General features: G+C 41.1%; 2 protein-coding genes and 1 long non-coding RNA gene across 3 annotated transcripts in view; 1 reads left to right on the top strand and 2 right to left on the bottom strand.

Annotated features, from left to right (window-relative positions):
• The window catches only part of LOC310986486, an 82,984-nt gene extending 72,032 nt beyond the window's left edge, over window positions 1-10,952 (bottom strand). Inside the window, exon 1 of the long non-coding RNA XR_014595411.1 lies at window positions 10,915-10,952. This is a non-coding gene — a long non-coding RNA (uncharacterized lncRNA). The remainder of the gene's footprint in view (window positions 1-10,914) is intronic.
• gpx1b (glutathione peroxidase 1b) overlaps window positions 1-17,360 on the bottom strand; it is a 320,730-nt gene that overhangs the window by 71,139 nt on the left and 232,231 nt on the right. The gene's annotated exons all lie outside the window — the stretch shown is intronic.
• tex264a (testis expressed 264, ER-phagy receptor a) overlaps window positions 1-17,360 on the top strand; it is a 64,372-nt gene that overhangs the window by 10,642 nt on the left and 36,370 nt on the right. The window lies entirely within an intron of this gene.

Raw genomic sequence — 17,360 nt, 5'->3', positions numbered from 1 at the left:
CAACATTCCTTTTTATGGGTTACACGAGTTGCTGATAAACAATCTTTTAGCCTTTTCAGGATAATAATGAATGCCTTTTGCAGTTGAGTTACCTTTTGTCTCACTGACAAAAGGTATTCTTTATCTTTCTTTCTTTCCATCTTTCCTTCTGTCTTTCTTTCTTTCTTTCTTTCTTTCTTTCTTTCTTTCTTTCTTTCTTTCTTTCTTTCTTTCTTTCTTTCTTTCTTTCCGTCTTTCCTTCTGTCTTTCTTTCCTTCATCTTCACCTCCTCTGGTCCTGTTGTGTCCGTGGACCTGAGAGCTGTGACCTGTGGTTCAGAGCAGATGTGTTAATAAGAGAGCGTCAGACAGAGGAGGAGGAGGAGGAGGAAGAGGAGGAGGAGAGAAGAGGAGGAGGAGGAGAGAGAGGAGGAGGAGGAGGAAGAAGAGGAGGAAGAGGAGGAAGAGGAGAAAGCAGATGATGAATAATGGAGGTGTAGAGAGGCTGTGTGCATGTGCTAGAAACGTCTGCGTGTTGCTGTAGTTATGATTAATTGAGGAGGTTTGTTGGATGAAGGTGGAGACACGGAGGAAGAGGAGGAGAATATAATCACCAGTTCAAGGTTTGTGTGTGTGTGTGTGTGTGTGTGTGTGTGTGTGTGTGTGTGTGTGTGTGTGTGTGTGTGTGTGTGTGTGTGTGTGTGTTGTGTGTCCATCGACAGCAGAGTTTTCACTCCTCACAGAGCAGCAGGTTTAATACATAACTGCCCTTCTTCACACCAGCTTATACCTGGCCTTATCTCCTCCTCACACACAGACACACACACACACACACACACACACACACACACACACGCAGAGAAACGAGGTTTAATTGCGGCTTAAAAGTTGTGAAGTGGCTGATCTGTGTTGTGTTGGTTGTGTTTAATCCTGATGTTTTTCATGCGTCTTGTTAATGGGAGGGATCAGAGTGTGTGTGTGAGTGTGTGTGTGAGTGTGTGTGTGTGTGTGTGTGTGTGTGTGTGTGTGTGTGTGTGTGTGTGTGTGTGTGTGTGTGTGTGTGTGTGTGTGTGTGTGTGTGTGTGTGTGTGTGTGTGTGTGTGTGTGTGTGTGTGTGTGTGTGTGTGTGTGTGTGTGTGGTCACATGTTATTAAAGGATTTAGTTTCATCTCAGTGAAACAGCTTTGAAACAAACTGAAGAATAAAAATCAGTCTCATCAGGTTTTTTATTGTCGAGAAGCCGCTCGTCGTTGTCGCTGCTGAATCCACTTCATCTGCTTCATGTTTCCTTCACTGACTCACACACACACATATAGATTATTATAAAGAGATTATTATTAGAGCTGCAACTATAAATGATTATTAAATTTATCGTCAATTAATCGTTAATCGTGAATGAAATGAATTGCACACCACAACATACTAAAATAGTTTACATGGGGACTATAACTGAGAAAAGGAAAAGAGAGAGAAAGTAAAAGAGCTTTCTGTGACTTATTGTTGAAGGCAAAATGTGGTCGGCATCTTCAACTCCCTCCAAACGTAAATATAGGAAATAAATGTAAACGTAATGGTAAAAGTTATTCAATGGAAGCATCTAATTTTATGTTCCCTAAACTGTTACACCAGGATTACACAAATAGACATGGGCTGCACAGAGACAAAACAGAAACCCAGTTTCCCCATTTTAGAGACATTTAAAAGACCAAGTCAGGTGCAATGCATGTGAGAAAGTTATACACTCTCCTGTGTGTTCAGTGAAAAGAACAACTAAGTCATCTACATGATACAAAATAGGCTACCATAGAACGTTTTAAAATGCACAAGTTCCCATTACAAAAGATCTTAGAATAATTCCTTAGATTTTAATGCATTAGAGTGGAGGCTGACTTGACTGCAGCACTTTAACGTTGGTGGGAGCTTCTAGCGGGATTTTGAAATCTTGTTAAATCCGGAAAAAAATTACTCAGAAAAAAAAGAAAAGGAAATAACTCCAAAATACAGGAGGAAAAAAAATAATTACTCTGAAAAACTGAGCTTTTTTTTTTTTTTTTTCCAAGTGAATGCACTCTGCTGTATATGAACAGTGAAGCAGAGTCTTGGTTTTAAAAATGGCGGCGCCTCTGTCTCCAGCTTCTCTGCAGCTGTGGGTTCTTCACCTCCGTCCTCCTGCTGGTGGTTCTCTCCATCGTCTGCTTTAATGTTTTTATTTGTTGAATTAAATATAGAAGATGAGTTGTGCGCGTGTCCACAGCTTCTATCTACATCTATATTTAATGTGTCGGTCCGAGGACGGAGCAGCTGAGGAGCCGAGTCCAGGTGAATCAGAGGAAACACTGGTCAGATGCTCTGTGTGTGTGTGTGTCATTAACATATAAACCATGCAGTGTGTGTTCTCCAGTTTAAAGGGATAGTTCAACATTCACCTGCACATTCACCACGCTATGAGATAATAACACAACGTTACCACACAGAGTTGTTTTAGAGGGAAATTCATGTAAAACCTCTGATGCACGTTGCCTTCAGGGACAGTTTTTCATCAACAGTCTCTGTATTTCCCTCTAAAACAACTCTGTGTGGTAACGTTGTGTTATTATCTCATAGCGTGGTGAATGTGCAGGTCACAACTTGTCCACCAGAGCGTTGTGGAGTTGTTGGATTGTGTATTTGATGAGTTCGATGAGGGAAACCAAGAAATCCCATAATGAGCCTCCGTAGCGTAGCTCTGAGCAGCTCACGGCTCTGCTCCACCGTTCTAAAAACAGCTTGCACCGACAATTAAAGGTAACGAACCTACTGCTATGACTATAGGGGTTATGGTGATGGGCCAGTTTGACAAAAATGTTGAACTATCCCTTTAACGTCGTAACGTCTTCACACTCAGGTGAAAAATCCTCCCACTCACACTTCAGCAGCAGGTTTCCTCTGTTCTGTTCGGCTTTATGCAGATAACGGCTCACACACTCTGCTTTGTTCTCCATCTCACACACACACACACACACACACACACACACACACACACACACACACACACACACACACACACACACACACACACACACAGGATTATTTTCAGTCATTGTTCAGAGAAATGTGGTTTTGTGTGTCTCACCTGTCTCATTGTAAAGAGTCTGTGCTGAAGCTGTTTCCTACAGGAGCTCCCCCGTCTAATTATATTGTGTGTGTGTGCGTGTCGGTAGTTTTTTCAGCAGACGTGTGTGTGTGTGTGTGTGTGTGTACTACTACTACTGTGAACAGCTCATCAAGTGGAAGATGCAATGATCTCCAAAAGAAAAAAAGTTACAGATGACACATTCACTTTACATTTTAAACTATATCTATCTATCTATCTATCTATCTATCTATCTATCTATCTATCTATCTATCTATCTATCTATCTATCTATCTATCTATCTATCTATCTATCTATCTATCTATCTATCTATCTATCTATCGTTCTATCTATCTATCTATCGTTCTATCGTTCTGTCTGTCTGTCTATCTATCTATCTATCTATCTATCTATCTATCTATCTATCTATCTATCTATCTATCTATCTATCTATCTATCTATCTATCTATCTATCTATCTATCTATCTATCTATCTATCTATCTATCTATCTATCTATCTATCTATCTATCTATCTATCTATCTATATTAGTATAACCCTAACCCTATGGACAGTCGCTCTGCACTACAACATTTTGCACAATAACTTATTTAGTAGTATTTGTATATATCTTTATTCTATTCTTTTATATAGTATATGTGTAGGCTATTTATCGTATACGGTATGCATATTTCCTAGTATATGCATATCTTTTGCACTAGAATATTTTAATTCATTCCATTTTATTTTATTTTATCTAAATCTAAATTATTCTATTCTATTTTTTGCACCTGACAACAAAACAAGTTCCTTGTGCTGTAAACTGACCTTTACTGCTCTTGGCAATAAAACCGTTCTGATTCTGATATATATTTTCATCTAAATCTCTTGTCTGATTCCTTGGTCAAAGTTCTCTGACTGGGTTTCCCATTCTGTTGCTGCTGCTGCTTTGTTTCCCTTTTTCACTCTGAAACTGTAGAAAACTACAATAATACACTGAGATTGATGAAAATATTGAAAAAACAGAGTGTTTCATGTTTAACTTGATGTCTTTAGGAGATTGTTTCATCTTCCACTGGATGAACCTCCTCTGTGCTGTTGTTTCTAATGGAGCTCATGTGATGACGTCACTCTGTGCTGCCTTCAAGCTCAAAGTTTAAAACAGTTCTTCTCAGTTTGTCTCATTTGGGAAAAATAGGAAAGAAAATGTTTTTTTTTCAAGGAAACAAACTTAAAATCATCATAAACTTCCAGCTCTTCTACATCTTCTCCAGCTGAGATCAGTGCTGAGCTGTAGCTGTGTGAGCTCAGCTACAACACAGAGAGACAGTCCATAAGTTGTGTGTGTGTGTGTGTGTGTGTGTGTGTGTGTGTGTGTGTGTGTGTGTGTGTGTGTGTGTGTGTGTGTGTGTGTGTGTGTGTGTGTGTGTGTGTGTTTTAAAATGCAGGTTGTGGTGAGAGCGAGATGAGTGTGTTTCATTATTGATGCTGTCATTCTCTGTATTATCTGTGATTGGTTAACTCAGAGCTCCTGTAATGTGCTGCTGTGTGTGTGTTTACAGTGTGTGTGTGTGTGTGTGTGTGTTTACAGTGTGTGTGTGTGTGTGTGTGTGTGTGTGTGTGTGTGTGTGTGTGTGTTTACAGTGTGTGTGTGTGTGTGTGTGTTTACAGTGTGTGTGTGTGTGGTCTCTCCAGCTTGTGGAGGAATCTCTGGTATATTTAGACAGCGGTGACGCTGAGGAGAGTTTCCTCTTCTACACACTGAGCTGGTTATGTCTGATACAGCATCATGATCGGTTGATATGCTTTTCTCCCGATTCGATTCTTCTACGATTTCTTGGATGGTGATTCGATATAAATTGCGATTCTACGATATTGCCGATTCTCTCTATGATTTTTAGTCTTTAGCATTTTTAACATTTATCTGCACACAAATACTGTAGGAGCCTATAAATGAACATACTCCATTATAAAGTGAACTTAAACCCTTTTCAAAACCTGGACTCTCTGTCTGTAAAAAAAGGTGAACAAATGCACATTGCACAATATTAAAAAAAATTCAAAAAATAAAAATAAAAAATCGATTTTTGAAAAAAAAATCGATTTAAAATCGTCAAAAAAGATATTGCGATATTTATGTGAATCGATTTTTTCTCCCACCCCTATCAGTTAGGATCTGTTCTTCATCCTCAGCTTCATCTTCAACTTCATCCTCAGTTTTATCCTCTGTCTCATTTTCCATTTCATCCTCAGCTTCATCTTTAGATTTATCTTCAGCTTCATCCTCTCCTACATCCTCAGCTTCCTCATCTCTTTAATCCTCTCTTTCATCCTCAGCTTCACCTTCAGATTCATCTTCATTTTAATCTTTTTTTTCTTCCTCTGTCTCATCTTCATCTTTGTTCCAGATTCATCCCTAGCTTCTTCCTCATCTTCATCCTCTCCTTCTTCCTCATCTTCATCCTCTCCTTCATCCTCAGTTTCATCCTCAGCTTCATCCTCTGTCTCATTTTCCATTTCATCCTCAGCTTCACCTTCAGATTCATCTTCATTTTTATCCTCAACTTCATCCTCAGCTTCTTCCTCTCTCATCTTCATCTTTGTTCCAGATTCATCCCTAGCTTCTTCCTCTCCTTCATCCTCAGTTTCATCTTCAGTTTCATCCTGATGTTCTTCCTCAGTTCATCCTTCATCCTCTGCTTTTTCTCAGCTTCATCCTCAGCTTCATTTTCTGCTTAATCCTCAGTCTCATCTTCCGTTTCATCCTCTGCTTCTTCCACATCATCATTAGGTTCATCTTCAGTTTCATCCTCAGATTCATCCTCACTTTATCCCCCATCATAAATCTCTGTTTCTGTGTATCTGATGATGAGTGAGTGATTGTGGAGGAAAGTTGAACACTGAAACCCCCCAGAGTGACATCATAACTACTGTTTACTGAGCACTGATTCAGATTTATACATGAAACATATAATTACACATGAGTCAGCTGCTTAACAGCTGGAATCATAATAACATTAACTGTCACTGCAGCTAAACACCAGACTTCCTCTGTGTGTGTGTGTGTGTGTGTGTGTGTGTGTGTGTGTGTGTGTGTGTGTGTGTGTGTGTGTGTGTGTGTGTGTGTGTGTGTGTGTGTGTGTGTGTGTGTGTGTGTGTGTGTGTGTGTGTGTGTGTGTGTGTGTGTGTGTGTGTGTGTGTGTGTGTGTGTGTGTGTGTGTTTACGTCGACCTCTCACGTTTCTCTGACCCTCTGGGTCTCACCTGTTTCCAAGTGTGCAATGATGAGCGGTTGCTATGGCAACACTGTCACTACGGCAACACGACGTATCTGTGTGTGTGTTGGTTTGATATAAAGATGAAAGTTGTTGAGTTCTGCGTTCAGGGTTAAAGGAAATAAAATGAAGGTTTGAAAACATTTTGGAACTAAACTGTGATGAATGAATGTGTCACATGTTTCCTTTAACTGATACACATCCATCATCCATCCATCCATCCATCCATCCATCCATCCATCCATCCATCCATCCATCCATCCATCCATCCATCCATCCATCCATCCATCCATCCATCCATCCATCCACCCGTGTGTCTCTAAACTGATCTCTGTTAAGTTTGATTTTTAATTCTAGTTCAGCAGAGTCCAATAACTGTTTATTTAATCCGTTTCATCTCTGCCATAAAAGTTTATGTGCAGAACATCATTTATATATTTATTATATTTTTCATTGATGAAATCTGTGTGTGTGTGTGTCTGTGTCTGTGTGTGTGGTTGTGGTTGTGTGTGTGTGTGTGTGTGAGGAGCTGACTCCTCCATCGATCCTCTCTGCTCCTCCGACCGTCTGCAACAACTGATGTGTAGAGGAACAGATCAATGAACTGAACCACCTGAGCAGGTAGAGAGCAGCAGCAGCAGCAGCAGCAGCAGAGGATTGTGGGTAAATCTGAGTTTATGTTCAGACCAGAGTGTTGGATGATCAGAGACAGAGACAGAGACCTGAGACCACCAGCTGCTCTGAGGACCAACCAGACACCGTCTGTCTGCTGAGTCTGACCTCAGTCCGTCCTCTGTCCTCTGTCTATTCTCCTTCCATGCGTCCTCCATCCTCCATCCTCTGTCCTTCTGTCCTCAATCCTCCATCCTCTGTCCATTCTCTTTCCTCAGTTTCATCCTCTGTCTCATCTTCCATTTCATCCACAGCTTCATCCTCAGATTCATCCTCACTTTATCCATCATCATAAATCACTGTTTCTCATCTGATGATGAGTGAGTGATTGTGGTGGAAAGTTGAATACTGAAACACCCATCCTTCGTCCTTCCATCCTCCGTCCATCCATCCATCCTCTGTCCATCCTCCATCCGTCTGTCCATTCTCCTTCCATCCTCTGTTCATTCTCCGTCCATCCTCCATTTGTTCTCTGTCTGTCCGTCCTCCGTCCTTCATCCTCTGTCCATCCTTCCGTCTGTCCCTCTCTCCGTCCTCCATCCTCCACCTCTGATAAGAAGCTGTTGAGCTTTTAACAGATTAACAGAAACTCTGAGGACACAAACCAAGAGACAAGAGACAAGAGACTGGAGATTAAACCTGTCACTACACCTTTATGTAACACACGTGTAAACTGTAGGTAATACACACACACACACACACACACACACACACAGGTGTCTGGACTAAAGGTCAAAGGTCACACAGCTGCATGTGGTCAGTGGTTCTGATTGTTTCCGTGACATATATTATACATATATTATATTATATTATATTATATAAGAGTGTTTGGTCTGAACCTGCAGGTCGTTTGTTCAGCGGCTGATTACAACCCTGAGTTACGTGGGTTTTTATTTTTTTTAAGGCGACATCTAGTGGCTGTGATGAGAATGACAGCAGCAGAGAAGAACTGAAGAGACGTGGTTGTTGCTAGATGGCGTAGCTACATGAGCTGCAGGAAGTGACGTCCTAGAAAACATGCAATCTTTCCTTAGCTGTGCCTAAAGCCAACCAATGGCTTCACTTACTTTTTGCTTTTGGCCTTTATCATGCTCAAAGCATCACTACACATGCTTTGTAACATCCACCAGTTCCTCACCACACAACACTGACTAGACTGTGTATAAACTCTGTTAATATGAGAGAGCAGTGTTAACGTGTGTGTTTTCATCACGTAGCTCTGTTCATGCTGCTTCCTGGGTAGCCCCCTACTAGTCGACTGTGGAGCTCGGGGCTGTTTTCATATCGATGCAGACGACTCCTCATCTGTTTATTCTGGTTCCAATAAACACACACGACCATCACATTCTCACACACACACACACACACACACACACACACACACACACACACACACACACACACACACACACACACACACACACACACACACACACACACACACACACACACCATTAAAGGGATAGTTCAACATTGCATGCAAAACCACTGATGCACGTTGCCTTCAGGGACAGTTTTTCATCAACAGTCTCTGTATTTCCCTCTAAAACAACTCTGTGTGGTAACGTTGTGTTATTATCTCATAGCGTGGTGAATGTGCAGCTCACAACTTGTCCACCAGAGCGTTGTGGAGTTGTTGGATTGTGTATTTGATGAGTTTGATGATGAGGGAAACCAAGAAATCCCATAATGAGCCTCCGTAGCGTAGCTCTGAGCAGCTCACGGCTCTGCTCCGCCGTTCTAAAAATAGCTTGCACCGACAATTAAAGGTAACGAACCTACTGCTATGACTATAGGGGTTATGGCAATGGGCCAATTTGCCAAAATGTTGAACTATCCCTTTAAATTAGAGGCTTTTCCATGTTAAATCTAAAGATGAGGCATAAATAGGTCACATCAGAGTTGTGTGTGTGTGTGTTGTATTGTTGTGCGTGTCCCTGTTAGTGTGTGTTAACCGGCTGCAGCTGCAGAGGGAAGCGAGTGTTAAAGTGTTAAAGACGCCGCCTGGTGAGCAGCAGCAGCTCCTCATTAGAAGAGAAGCGGCGCCTGAAGAGATGCATCATGGGAGCAAATATTGACTCAGTTGATTCTCTCCCAGTGGGACGAGTTGAGAGTCGTCGAGGATCCATGAGGCTGATTAACGATCACACACTGAACCCAGTCACCAGAGTTCATCACCGGAGCAATTATCTCACTCTGAATCTGAAGCTGTGGAAGTTTATTTATCTGGACTCATATTAATAATGGGTTTTTGGGGTTTTTTAAAGTGTATTTTTTGGGGCTTTTTGCCTTTAATTGATGGATAGTTGAAAGATGAGGGGAATGGAGAGGCAGAGAGTCAGGGAATGACACGCAGCAGCAAACTGTTATTTAATAACCAGGGTGAAGTTTAACCTCTTCATGCAGAGGCCATTTTTGGCAATTTGCGCCTGTTTTTGTATCACTGCAATTAAAGCTTTATAACTACAGAAGTACTAATCCCACAACTATGGTTTATGGCTTAAATGAAAGACAACCTTTGTCCCTTTACATCTATATCTATAAAATATTGAATCGAGTCATTCCATAAAAAATTGAGCTTCTGAAAATACTTTTCTTTTTGTAGGTTTTTTAAAGTATATTTTTGGGGCTTTTTGCCTTTAATTGATAGAAAGTTGAAAGACGAAGGGGATGGAGAGGCAGAGAGTCGGGGAGTGACACGCAGCAGCAAAGTGTTATTTAATAATCAGGGTGAAGTTTAAACAGCAGCTGCAGCTCAGACACTTTGTTGTGTGTTGATTGTGTTTTTATAACTAAAGAGACTAATAACAAGCAGCAGCAGCTTCTTAACGCTGCTGAACTGCTACAAGGTGAAACTGTTTCCTCCTTAACTACGACCAACTGTCTCTCTTTAATTGGAGGAGAAAAACACAACAACCTGTGGAAACAAAAAGCTGTTTAACTTCTGCTGCTCGTTAGGAAGATTATTTATTATTTTCTCTGTTGCTCTTGTTCTAACGAGCGATAGATGGGGATACATTTGAACATTTTATTTTAAAAAAAAGTAGTGCGCCATCTATGTGTAGAGTAGTAATACTTTAGCGGAAAAAAGTGAAGGCGTATAAGAAAACAAGGCTCATGGTGCGTTTGAGTGAAATGTCACAGCTTGTAAACTTGAGTATGAGAAGAGGAGTTCAGCTTTTGTTTTTTGTTTTTTTGGGGGCAAAATGTGGGTTTTACTGTAGATGAGGAGATCGTTTGAGTTTGTGTTCAGTAGAAGCAGCTGCTTTAATTCTCTTCTCCCCGGTCCGGTCTGATAGAAACATCATGGACCACGCTAAACCTCAAAAGTTTGTTAATTGTTGTTTGTTTAAAGGAGCAATATGTAAGAAATGAATGGCAGGTCAATCATAAAATCACCCAATATGTCACTACTAGAGACTAAGGAATCCCTGTTCATTGTTTCTGTGCATCGTCCAGTTGGATCGATTTGATTCCCGTCTTTATCAGCGGCCGGATTCACGTTGACCTCGGTGTGAGAGGAGAGAGAGGAGAGAGAGGAGAGGAGCTGGAGATCACAGTGATAATGTAACATCCTGTCCACTCCCATTATCTCCTGTCACATTCACTGCTCAGCTCCAAATGTCACATTAGCATGTTGAGCCCCACTCCCACTCCCACGGTGACGGCTTCATACCTGCACCACCGCCGCCTATAGATCCGTCTCAGCTGCTGTCATGGTTTATGCATCTCTCACTCTCTCCTATGGCTCTGGAGCAGTGTGAGTTGTTTCAGACACATCCAGTTCAGGTGCAGCAGCTGTGTCACATATATAAAGAACAGGTTTGTAGTGTCCAAATACATGAATGGACATTAAATGATGCTTTACACTGCAAAAACTCAACATCTTACCAAGAATATTTGTCTTATTTCTAGTCAAAATAAATCTCATTCTACTTAAAATAAGACTCATCTCATAAAAAGCAGCTTGTTTTTAGACACTTTTTACTTCTTTCAAGCAGATTTTCACTTGTAGAAAAATCTGATAGTGGAGCAAGTTTTTCTTTCTTATTACAAACACAAAAAACTTGCTTTCACTGGCAGATTTTCTACTTATTTCAAGTGAAAATTAGTTTGAAACAAGTGAAAATGATCTAAAAACAAGTTAAGTTTTAGGTGATGAGTCTTATTTTAAGTGGAAAGAGATTAGTTTTGAATAGAAATGAGACATTTTGACAAGAAATAAGACAAATATTCTTGGAAAGATTTTGAGTTTTTGCAGTGTAGGTGCACTAAATGATTGTGCACTTCTGGAAAATATCGGCTTCATCTTTTACAGACAGGAAGTTCAGGCAAAGAATCCCAACTTATTCTGGACGTCTGAGTGTGATGTGTTGAGTTTGTTCTTCAAGGAGGAAGATTTAATAAAACACTGAATCCTACGTGAGAATACAACTCATTGTTATTGTTTTGTATATTTCGGTCGACAGCTATTTCGCTCTGGTGGACAAGTTGTGAGCTGCACATTCACCACGCTATGAGATAATAACACAACGTTACCACACAGAGTTGTTTTAGAGGGAAATACAGAGACTGTTGATGAAAAACTGTCCCTGAAGGCAACGTGCATCAGCGGTTTTACATGAATTTACCTCTAAAACAACTCTGTGTGGTAACGTTGTGTTATTATCTCATAGCGTGGTGAATGTGCAGCTCACAACTTGTCCACCAGAGCGTTGTGGAGTTGTTGGATTGTGTATTTGATGAGTTTGATGAGGAGGGAAACCAAGAAATCCCATAATGAGCCTCCGTAGCGTAGCTCTGAGCAGCTCACGGCTCTGCTCCGCCGTTCTAAAAATAGCTTGCACCGACAATTAAAGGTAACGAACCTACTGCTATGACTATAGGGATTATGGTAATAGGCCAGTTTGCCAAAATGTTGAACTATCCCTTTAACAGTAGCTAAACCCATAACGTGTTTCCTTCAGTGTTCAGTTTGTGGCTCTAAGAGGAACAGGTTTATTAGTTTAGTCTCTGACCTGTTTGTGATAAAGTCAAGTTGTTCTCTAACCCTGGTTGATTACAAAGGTTTTATCCTGTAGTTTCATTTATTTATTTCTGTGATGAGATGCAAATCATTTTAATTTCAATATATGAATATTCATATTTTCATATTCATGAATCACTTTGTATCAGTTGTGAAACGTGCAACAGAAATAAATAGTATTATTATTCTAGTCTATCATAACTGGAGAGCAGGGACAGAGTGAGTTATTATGCTAATGAACCAGTAGCTGCAGCTCAGACTGACTTCACACTGACCCGAGGTCCCTCATCACGCAGACTGACAGACTGAGAGACTGAGAGCTTGTTGCTTGTTGCTCTGTGAAGTGATGTGGCCACAGCAGCAGCGCGACTCAGTTTATTAAAGCCATCGGTGAAGCTGTCGCTCAGAGAAGCAGGAGGAATCGAGCTGAACTGAACTGAACTGAACTGAACTGAGCTGATCCAACCTGAACAGAACCGAACTGAACTGAGCCAATCCGAGCTGAGCTGAACCAATCTGAGCCGAGCTGAACTGAACCGAACTGAGCCGAGCCGAACTGAACCGAACCGAACTGAACAGAACAGAACTGAACTGAACCGAACTGAACTGAACTGAACTGAACCGAACTGAACTGAGCTGAACCGAACTGAGCCGAGCTGAACTGAACTGAGCTGAACTGAACCGAACTGAACTGAACTGAACTGAACTGAACCGAACTGAACTGAGCTGAACCGAACTGAGCCGAGCTGAACTGAACTGAGCTGAACTGAACTGAACTGAACTGAGCTGAACCGAACTGAACTGAGCTGAACTGAACTGAGCCGAGCCGAGCCGAACTGAACTGAGTTGAACAGAACTGAGCCGAACTGAACTGAACAGAACAGAACTGAGCCGAGCTGAACTGAACTGAGCCGAGCTGAACTGAACTGAACTGAACTGAACTGAACCGAACCAAACTGAACCGAACTGTACCGAACCGAGCCGAACCGAGCTGAACCGAACTAAACCGAGCTGAACCGAACTAAACCGAACCGAACCGAGCCGAGCCGAGCCGAGCCGAACCGAACCGAACTGAACCGAGCCCAACCGAATCGAACCGAGCTGAATCGAACTGAACCGAACCGAACCAAACCAAACCGAGCACCAGTAGGTGTTTCTGCCTCCACTCTGCAGCTTTATAGACACCTGCGCTCCAACAGACAGAGATGTTTCCATTCCTCTGCTCTGCTCTGTGATGTGAAGTGGAGACGTCGTCGTGTCGATGAACGATGGAGAACGACCACACAGCTGATTACACTGTGTCGCTGTTTTCCTCCTGTATCAGAGTTTAATGAGCCAGAGAACTGATAACATCACACAGACAAGGACGGATCAGTGTGTGTCTGTGTGTGTGTGTGTGTGTCTGTGTGTGTGTGTGTGTGTGTGTGTGTGTGTGTGTGTGTGTGTGTGTGTGTGTGTGTGTGTGTGTGTGGGTGGGTTGTGTTGCTTTTGCACATGTCTGCTAATTGGAGAGATTGTACTATAAATAGAGATTTCTTGGAAGCTTTTACGCGTCGAGTGGGAAGTCAAGAAGATATCGTCCTCTCATTGTACCTGTGTGTGTGTGTGTGTGTATGTGTGTGTGTGTGTGTGTTGTCACTTCATCTGACAGTTTTACTCTGATGATGATGATGGTGGAAGAGGATCTACATTAGTAAACGTTCCTCTCTCTCCTGAGACTCGTTGCTGCAGCTCATTCATTGTTTTATTGTTTTTCCATATTTTTAATGTCTGGGGAACTTCTTTTCTTTCTTTTTTTTTTTAATACGTTCGGCGGCTGAAGATAAAGATAAATATTTAGTTAAATAGTGTGTTTAATGTGCAGAGCAGAGAACTCGTGTTGTTCTGTACAGACTCTCGTTATCCACCTTAAAGCAACCCAATAACGTAATAACAGCCATGAATGTAATCATTTTGACCATTTAAAATGTAATAACAGCCAATAGTGTAATAATTTTAGCCATTTTAAACATAGTAAAGCCATAGATGTAATAATTTTGGTCATTATAAAAGTAATAACAGCCAATAATATAATAATTGTGGCCATTTTCAACATAATAAAGCCAATAACGTAATAATTTTGGTCATTTTAAATGTAATAACAGCCAATAATGTAATAATCTTGGTCATTTAAATGTAATAAAGCCATAAATGTAATAAGTTTGGTCATTTTAAATGTATTAACAGCCAATAATGTAATCATTTTGGCCATTTTAAACTAGTAACAGCCAATAATGTAATAATTTTGGCAATTTTAAAGCAGATATCAGTGGAATGTTTTTGTTAATATAAGTCCTAAATAGTCCTATTTTCCGTCAGCAATCACTTACATGAAGTATTTCAGCCTAAACACGAGTCTCTCCGTCACTCTGCTCTGCTGTAACCCGAGGAGAAAATTTTCCTTGTGGGATACAAGTGTTATCCAATGAGGAGAGAGAACGGCATGAAGGGCTGTGTGTGCAGCCAAGGGATGCGCGTGAATGTGGTGACGTAGCACGAGGACCAATTGATGCCTGACAAGGGCGGGGGCTGCTAACTCATGGTGCGTTCAAAGAAACTCGTACTTTGTGTTTTTCCTTCCTGTGAAGTCATACCAGTTCGATCTGGTACGAGTTCACGGGTCGGAAGTTACGAGTGGCCGTTATAGGGAACTTTCACAGACAACAGGATGGTAAAAACACGAGCTACGGGTTACCTGGAACGCTACCAAGTCGTAGTTGTGACTTGAAGCTGTAACTTACGGTTTCAAAAGCCTGCCTTGAACGCAGCATTAGCCGAAACGGCCGTGAAGCTGATATCTGCTTTAAATGTAATAATGCCGTACATTTAATAATTTGGGCCATTTTAAATGTAATAAAGCCATAACTGTAATTAAAAGTTTGACCCAATAATCTAATAATTGGCTTGTTATTACGTAATTGGCCTAGTATTAACAAAAAAAAAAAAACATATGACATTGTAATAACTGGAGCTGATAATGTAATAACAGGTTGTATGGTTTAATCACAATATGGTTTTTATTATTATTTTCAGGGTAGAAGATTTCACAGTCGTGAAACATTTGAAGCAACCTCGTACCATGTTTCATCATGATTAATGTGATTTAATAATGTAATATCTTATTACATTATTGGCAAAAAAAAGTTATTACATGATAGGCTCAAACATTTTATTAAATTATTGCCAAGTTATGAAGTTATTGGCATTAATACATTCAAAATTATTACATTATTGGCCGTTATTATACGTTTTGGGCTGCTGCTCCTTAAACATCTGCTGTGGTTTCTGATGTTGCTGTGTCCATTCAGAGGAAGAAAGTTCCTGCTTTTCTTTTAAATATAAATATTCAGTCTTTCCTGCTGAATATTCTGGTCTTTGTGGAGAATCTGAGTCTGGTTTCAGTTCCTGTGGGAGAATTAACTGGAGCTTCTGGTTGTGATCTTATTTTATTCAGGTTTTGGCAGCAGCAGCAGCAGCAGCAGCAGCAGCAGCAGCAGCAGCAGCAGCCCACCACCACCACCACCACCAGGACTGTGAACCGTTTCTAAAACGTTTCATCAGCTCTCTGACACATTTAATATATTTTTTATATTTATTTTATATTTTATTATCTCTGTTACAAAATCCTATTAACACGGTGAAGCCGCCGACTCAAGGGCGAACCTGTTTTTAGACGCAGCGAGGAGGAAAAGCGTTCGTTTCGTTCTCCCAGAGAGTCCAGGAGATAAATACACACACATATGAAATCTGAAAGAAGCAGAGTGGGAAGAGTGAGTGAGGTTCCTCTGAATGTGAGACGGTCGGAGTTTAACTCTGTTGATGTGATGTTGATGTTGAACTCCTGACTGGGAGGGAATCGAACACGACTAGTTTTCTGTTTGTGTTGACATCAGAGCTGATTGGACGAGCAGCCGGTTGGTTCTTTACACTGTTTTCAGCTTTATCTGATCTCAGAGTTTTACACCAACATCCTCTCACGTCTGAGAAACAGAAACACAGAAACAACCGTTAAACACACACTAGCACACAGTAGCTGGGTTTCCATCCAAGTCGTATCGAATTTAAAAGCGGATTTTGTGAAAATGCGCAAAAAGCAAAGCGAATTTATGCCCGTTTCCATTCATTAGTGTTTTGCGATTAGGAGGAGTGGCCGTGAGATTACGTCATAAGAGAGCGTGAATGTATCCAACAGTTGACACTCAACATCATGGACAATTTACGTACTTTCCGGACTATAGACGCACCTGTATAAGCCGCACCAGCTACATTTAAAAGAAAATACATATATAGGCCGCACTTGAATATAAGCGTCAGGTTTTCATGTTGTAACATGAGATATTTACACAGAAAGACAGTAGGAACTGTGACAGTCTGTTCTGGTTCCGCTCCTCTCCTCCATGTGCATCTGTTTACATACGAAACCGGTGAAAAATCAATAAGTTACATAACGATGTTACGGCGTGTGTTTGTGTAGTCTTCACCGTCATAAACAAAACATTACGGGTTACGGAGCGTGTTTGTGTTGCGGTGCAGAGACGAGAGCTGGGAGACCGGGGCGTCGCTGGGTGAAGTCCAGCAGCTTCACCCACAAACTCTGCCTCAGTTCACATCATCTGTTTCCATCACAAAAACTCGCATTTCCTTTATTCGATACGCTGACAAATCCACCCCCTCCAAGCGTATAAACTTTTATGCGCATTTACTGCCTTTATTCGAATTTCTGGCGTTTCCATTCAAGTATTTATGCGCATTTTCACAAAATGCGCATAAGAAAAGGTGGATGGAAACCCAACTAGTAACACAGTAAAACACACACACTAAAGCGCTATTTGCATGGGATTAGTTTTACCTAGGGACGTCTGGTAATTTGTAATAATCACGGAGGACGTCTGTGATCTTGATCCCGTGCGAATGCGCCATGTCTGTAATTTGTAAAGTAAAAATTCCACCGCAAATTACCGAACATATTTCGCCGAACACAGACGTCCTGTGATGTTACTTGTCCCGTGCGAATCAGCATCTCAGTGATTGAGGGGTAGCTAACCTATTTGTTATTTTTATTACGCGCCATTTCTACTTCCCGGTTGAAACATGGAGGCTGCGGGGAGTGGCAGTTTTGCAAATGCAGTCTTGTATCGGTACTGGAGACCCATTCGAAGAAAGAACAAGCTCTGTTCTCAATTAAAAGAGCGAAATTTTGGAAGATATTGAGATGGATGACTTGCGTAGCAGCATGCGGAACATTCAGGTGACAGGTACA

This window comes from Trachurus trachurus, assembly GCF_905171665.1.
Source record: "Trachurus trachurus genome assembly, chromosome: 5".
Classification (NCBI taxonomy): Eukaryota; Metazoa; Chordata; class Actinopteri; order Carangiformes; family Carangidae; genus Trachurus; species Trachurus trachurus.
This window is presented reverse-complemented; position numbering and strand designations above follow the sequence as displayed.